The sequence below is a fragment of the Equus przewalskii genome, chromosome X (genome assembly GCF_037783145.1).
Source record: "Equus przewalskii isolate Varuska chromosome X, EquPr2, whole genome shotgun sequence".
Classification (NCBI taxonomy): domain Eukaryota; kingdom Metazoa; phylum Chordata; class Mammalia; order Perissodactyla; family Equidae; genus Equus; species Equus przewalskii.
This window is the reverse complement of record NC_091863.1, coordinates 30,832,127-30,838,562: the sequence shown is the minus strand read 5'-3', so window position 1 is coordinate 30,838,562 and position 6,436 is coordinate 30,832,127.

The following is a 6,436-nucleotide window of genomic DNA, read 5'->3' as shown; positions in this document are numbered from 1 at the left end:
TCTGGGAAGTAAGTTACAAAAGCGATGGGTGGGAACACTAGGCTAGGAGGGCCCTTCCAGAACGAGCCTTCCAGAGTTTCCAGGACTACCCATTCTTCAGGCCGACAAAATCAACCATGCAGTGAACCAAAACGATCACAACAATCTGCTCCTTCCTCCCTTCTCCATGAGAACTGGGATGACAGTGCAGCACACAGGAAGCAGCAGGAACGTGGAGCCCGTCCACAGTGCACTCAGAGGGAGTCTAGGCCAGTCTTTGTAGAAAGCCCCAGTCCCAGGCAAGGTTTGTCACCATGTCTCACCCCGGCTATGGCTACGGAAGAGCTGACCCCTCCCCTCAACTCCACAGCCGTTGAGCGGAGCATTTCATCTCTTTATGGGCCCTTCAGGGGCTGGCCCCTCCCCAGGGGGTGGAGGAATGTTCTCCAACCTCAGCTCCGAATCAGAGCACGTGGCTCCTCATAAGCCTCCCCCGGTGTTTGCCCCACTTTCCCAAGTTCACCAGGCTTCCTTCAGCGCTGCAGTGAGTGTCACCTCCCTCCCCGTGTGCCGGACTAGCGTTTTCAGTGGGTTGACTTGCCTATCTGGATTTGTGAGGGCTCTTTCCCAGCTTGCTAGGGGTAGAGCACCACAGCCTTTCCAGAGCCGCAGGTCAAGCTGCCAACTCTGATTGTTGTGCAGAGCTGTGAGCTGCGGGGTGGGGAGGGGCAGGCGTCTGGGAATCATGGGTGTGGGGTGGGCACGGGGGTGATGGCCTTGTTCTGCTTTCAGCTGCTGAGGCAGGAGCATGTGATGTCCTGCATGACCTCAAGGCAGTGGGAGGTTGGAGCAAGGGTTTGAAAGTCAGGGGGCCCGGACTCAACCCCGGCTCTTCCGCTTCCTGGCTGCATGACCTGGACCCACTGTTTAACCTCAGCCGGGGTTTCCACATGAGTCACTGCCACTCTTCAGCCCTGCTCTGAAGGTGAAATGAGATGAGGCATGTCCGTCACCTAAGGCCTTGTGCACAGAGGGGCTCCTTGGTGACAGCTGCTGTTGTTCATGCTTTGCTGTTGTTCTCGCTCCTTTTGGGGAGAGGAAAGGCTGGGGAGGCAGCTAAATGCAGGATGGGCGGCCTGGGACTGCACACACACGACGCTCGAGCCCAGAACCTTGCCCTACCTGGGACGGCAAACACGTGTTTGACTTGCTGGCCCGTTGGGTACTAGAAACTTCCTGGAGAGCTGTGCTGAGAAGGACTGTGAAGCCGCGGCAAGCGTCTGGGTGGCAACCGAACGTCCTGCTTGGTCATCTTGGGAGCCGTGGGCTCGGAGTTAGACCAGTCGAGCATTTGCCTTTCCTGCCTCTTTAGTGATTTAATACTTCGCGATTTAATCCTGACTTTTCCAGGATTTTCAAGGTGGCTCTTTTATAAAGCATGATTTCTAGTCGGCACCTTGCCGGGTGGTCTGTTAGCCTCAACCACGGTGACATCTACAAGGCCACGGCCCACAGGCGCCCATTTGAGGAGGGGGTTAGATGTATAACGGCGGTGGGGCAAGCAGGCGAGGGGCAAAGAAGCAGCAGGAAAGAAACAGACAGTCACAGGCTAAGGAAGGTGAGCCGGAGGGAGAAAATGAGAACGTGCGCAGCTTCTCACCTGCCGGAGCTCCTGCTGGGCCCGCGCAAGGAACCGCCGAGACGCTGGACCCGGCTGAGCAAACACCGCCACCTGGTGGCCAAGGAGAGTGTGGCTGTCGAGGGGTCAGTTTGGAAATCACGTATTTGAAAAACGAGGAAACAGGTGAATGGGTAGAAAATTTAAAATGTTTGAAATGCCTTTTGCCACCTGCGTGTAAATGTGTGCTTGGGGTATAGAAATCAGAGGGTCGCAGAAGTGAGTGGGAAAGGTAAATGAGGGGCAGACACCCAGTGCTTACAGCTGACATTTATTGAATGTTTACGACGTGCCAGGCGCTAGTCTCACTGTTGAATGTGTCTTAGCTCATTTACTCCTCACATCAACCTTACCAGATAGCACAATTAGATCTGCATTTTCCACTTGTGGAAACTGAGGCACAGAGGCGTGATTGCGCCCAGCCCAAAGTCACTCAGCAAGGAACGGGCGGTGCTAAAATTTCACCCCAGGCAGTTTAGCAGAGAGCGCAGGGCATGGCTTTGAAATAGAAGGAAGCCCGAGAGTGAATGTAAGCTTCAGAGATTTGAAGAGTAAGAAGCAGGGAAAGGGGCTGAAGGAATAATGAAGACAGAGAGAAGCTATCTTTTCCCCAGTGAAACGCTCCACAAATGTTTACTGAGCCGCTACTCTGGGCCCCACACCGGGCTGGGCCCTGTGGGATCTGCGAGTCTGAGCTGGGATCAGGAGCTCACAGTCGAGTTGAGGACATAAAACACACATGTAGGACACAATCAGAAGGCGACATCCCATTGCATCCAAACACTTTGTAAGGTGTGTAGGGCCGAGTCTAGGTGATGAAGACAAGAAATCAGGAGGTGGTCACGAGTGAGGCCCCTGAGTGGAGGTGGGAGTACTTTACAACAAGCCACACTAGGTCACGGAAGTGTCCCGAATTCCAACGAGCCTGAAGCAGGCAGAGGACTCCACAGAGACGGACTAAATACTGTTGGGAGGGGGAACTTTGATGATTGATAATAAACCCAACTGAAGGCCTCTTCCTGCACGTTTACTTCTTAAATACTGCACTCCAGCTCCTTCCAAAAGCATTTCAGTAGTGAGATCTCCTGGGCCTCCCGTGTCAAAAGAATGCTTCCTTGCAGCTCTTCATCTTTGTGTCTCCCCAGAGGAGAAGTGGGGAGCGTGCAGAGGAGAAGGCCACATGGAGGGGGAGAAGAGCTCCGTGGTTAAGAGCCTGGACTCTGGAGCCGGTCTAGATTCGAATCCCTGGTTAACCTTGACAGCTGTGTGACTTTGGGCAAGTTACTTAACCTCTCTGTGCCTGCTTCCTCATTAGGTTGTGATCAGGATTAAGATGATTAAATTCATATAAAGCACACAGAACAAGGCCTGGCACTCAATAAACTGTTCCCATATAAGAATAATAATTGTACCTTAAAATGCAGATTAATGAACTTTTCTCTAGGCATTTCCATGTGGCTGATTCTGTCCCTAGTCACCCTGAAGTAGCACCTGCCCGGGATGGGGGAATTAGGGGTGTAATTTGAGCTAGAGTTGGAGAGAGGAAGGCAGAGTGTTTCCTCTTAGACCTCGGAGTACGGAGGCTGGTGGTGAGGACCCTGGGTCCTGACGGCCCCCCTGAGACCTAAGCCTGGGAAGGGGCATGTTGAATCGGTTGAGAGAAGACATCAGGTTTCGGGGCTTTTGCTCCTCCTCCCATTGATGACTCTGAGGGACACTTGTCCAGGGCCCCACCGATTCACGCATTACTGAGGAGGAGAGGTGCCGACAAAGAGAGGGCAGGGACTAGCCCTCTGGTGTGGCCACAGGGCTCCAGAAGCCCAGCCTTGCCCAGGGGAGGGGGGGATGTACGGCTGAGGCCGAGAGCCTCCCATGTGCCCCTTCCATGTGGAGAACAGCCCAGACCCCGGCCCTAGGCGGGAATGGTGCACCCTGCGGGCCCCGCAGCTCCCAGGGAGCCGAGGAAGCATCCGAGGACAGGCCCACCAGCTGCGGACCCGGCAGCAGGCTCCAGCAGATGGTGGAGGGCCCAGGTGTGAGCCGCCGGGGCCTCACCCGGCCCCAGGACCAGCCTCGGGCCAGGAGGTCTGGCTGCCCCTGTGCCATGAGGTGGCCCGCAGTCTCTGCCACACAGCTGGCTGCTGCCTGAGTCAAGGAGGCGGGCGGGGAGGCGTTCTAAAAGACAGGGCATTTTAAGTCTAAGGCGCCCACTTATTCCAGGGAGACCATGCGGTTTAGCAGAGATGGGGACACCAAGCTTCAAAAGGTGTTTGCCCTGTGGCCGAGTAGTTAAGTTTGTGTGCTCTGCTTCAGGTGGCCCAGGGTTTCGCTGGTTCGAATCCTGGGCACAGACATGGCACGCCTCATCAAGCCATGCTGAGGTGGCATCCCACATGCCAAAACTAGAAGGACCCACAACTAAAAATGCACAACTATGTACTGGGGGGCTTTGGGGAGAAAAATGAAAAATAAAATCTTAAAAAAAATGTATACCAAAAAAAAAAAAGGTGTTTGTTTTTGGTGCCAAACGGGGATGGGGAGTCCTGAGGAAGTTCAGGTCGTTCTAGACTCTAAAGAAGCCACATGTTCTTTGGAGACCGCAGCCCAGTGTGAGGAAGCCCGTGCTTCTGCTACCTTTAGACACACTATCTGAGGAGAGAGTCACTTGTTGTCAAGCCCCAGACACCTGCCTCTGCGTATAAAGCAAGATTTCTGGAAGGCAGAGAGCCCAGTTGCATCGCAATCCCCAGGGGAACTTGAAAAAGCCCTGATGGCGGGGCCCCTCGCAGACATTACCGTGTAATTAGTCTCGGGTGTAGCCTGACTCTGGAATTTTTCTAAAGCCCCCAGGTGACTCCAGTGGGCAGCCAAGTTTGAGAGCCATTGTGTAAGAAACCATTTTCCACGTTGCTGGGCCTCTTTCGACACAGAAATAAAAGAGAGAGAAGCACCCGTTCTTACTGTAAGTACAACTTTCCTGACCCAAGGGGAGGAAAATGCCATCCAAGGAGCAGACCTGGCTGACTTGACATTTTTCTGGCACACTTAGCAGTCTCCATAGAAAGGCAGGTCTTCTAGGCGTCCGTCTGTCCAAGTGTCCGGAGCAGCACTGTCCAAGAGAACACAACCACCAAAGCAGGCCACACATGACACTTACAATTTCTAACTGCCACATTTAAAACGGGACTAGAAAGAGGTGAAGTGAAGTTTAATAATAAATTTTATTTAGCTCAATATATCCAAAATATTATTCTTTTGACATGTCATAATATAAAAAAAATTTATATTTTTTGTACCAAGTTCTCAAAATCGTGTGGTTTATACTTACGGCACATCTCAATTCAGTCTAGGAACATTTCAAGTGCTCCGTAGCCACATGTGGCTAGTGGCTGCCATACTGGAGTGTTGGTGTAGACACCACAGCATTCACTAGTTAGATGCCCAATCGGAGGGCTATCTAAGGAGATGACATCTTAGCATAAAATTCATTTCCCTTTGGGAACATGTCGATGATCTCAGGGCCCTGAAAATGTAATGTTTGTTTCCTATATAACCCCAGGTAGCCCTGTCAGGTCACACAGTCTTGCCTTACTTGAGTAGTGCTTTGGGACCTAATAGAAACCGTGCTTATCTCTTTCCTTCAGAATCTGTTCTCCAGAGAAAGGAGAGAATGCGTTCATTCTGGGAGGTGAATGTAAAGCAATCCCAAGGAATTCTAAGACTTAGAAAGGTCAACATTCAGGCAGAGGAACTAGGACCTTTTCTTTTGCCCTGTAACCCACGGTACTAGGAGAGATGCGTGACGCTGGCAGCTGAAGCAGACCACTCTGTCTCCTTTCGCAACTCCTGGGACCCTCTCCACACTTCCAGATGTCCAGAAGCAATTGGTCAGATTTCATGGCCAAGATGAGTCCACATTAAGCCCTTTACAGGTGAAAGGTGTGCCCTCTGGAACAGAGGGTTGAACTTTTCCTCCCATTGGTCTTGTCATTGCAAGAGTTGAGTGTCGGCAGTGAGATGAAATGCATAGGGTAGGTCTTATAGCCTGCAGTTAAACATTTCAGTTACTTAAACCTTTCTAATGTGGGGAAGAGGATCTTTCCAGAAGTGTCAAACCAGCTAACTAGAGTTCTGCCTATCGGGGTTTGGGGAGATAATAAAATGTCTTGCCTCTTTCTCTCAGGAAATACTGTCCTTGGGGATGTGGAAGACAGAGGTGGATAGTCTGAGATTCTGGGATTCTTGTTCCCAAGCTCAGGGCTGATCCTCCTCCTCAAAAAAAAAAAAAATCAGACTTGATAAGCCAGGTTCTGGGCTCAGATGTGCTCTAACTCATTAGTTGCCCTTGGGTAAGTCCTATCAGTTTTTACAGGAAAAAAGAGTGGCCCTAAGCACTAATATGATTGTAGAGGAATAGGATTTTAACCCGACTTCTTTCCTCTGGGACCCTCACAGTTTCGGCCCAGTGGCCCCCTTATGGCTCTTCAGAGCATGGCTACAGTGCTCGGAGCTGTGGAGGGCACCTGCCTCAGCCCACAGCCTGACGCCCCAGCAGAAACAAGCCTTCCACACTGAGTCAGGGCTGCCCTATACACGCTTCTGCCCTTTCATACCAGGGTGCCCTGGGAAATGCCACCAGGCTTGCTTCTTCCCTCAGTCTCTGACATCTGCCAGACTTAAACACATCTGCAAATTGGGCAAAGTTTAGGAGTCAGGAGAACCTAATGAGGCCAAATGCTTGGGCTTTGGCATCAGACAACACTGGGCTTGAATCCCAAC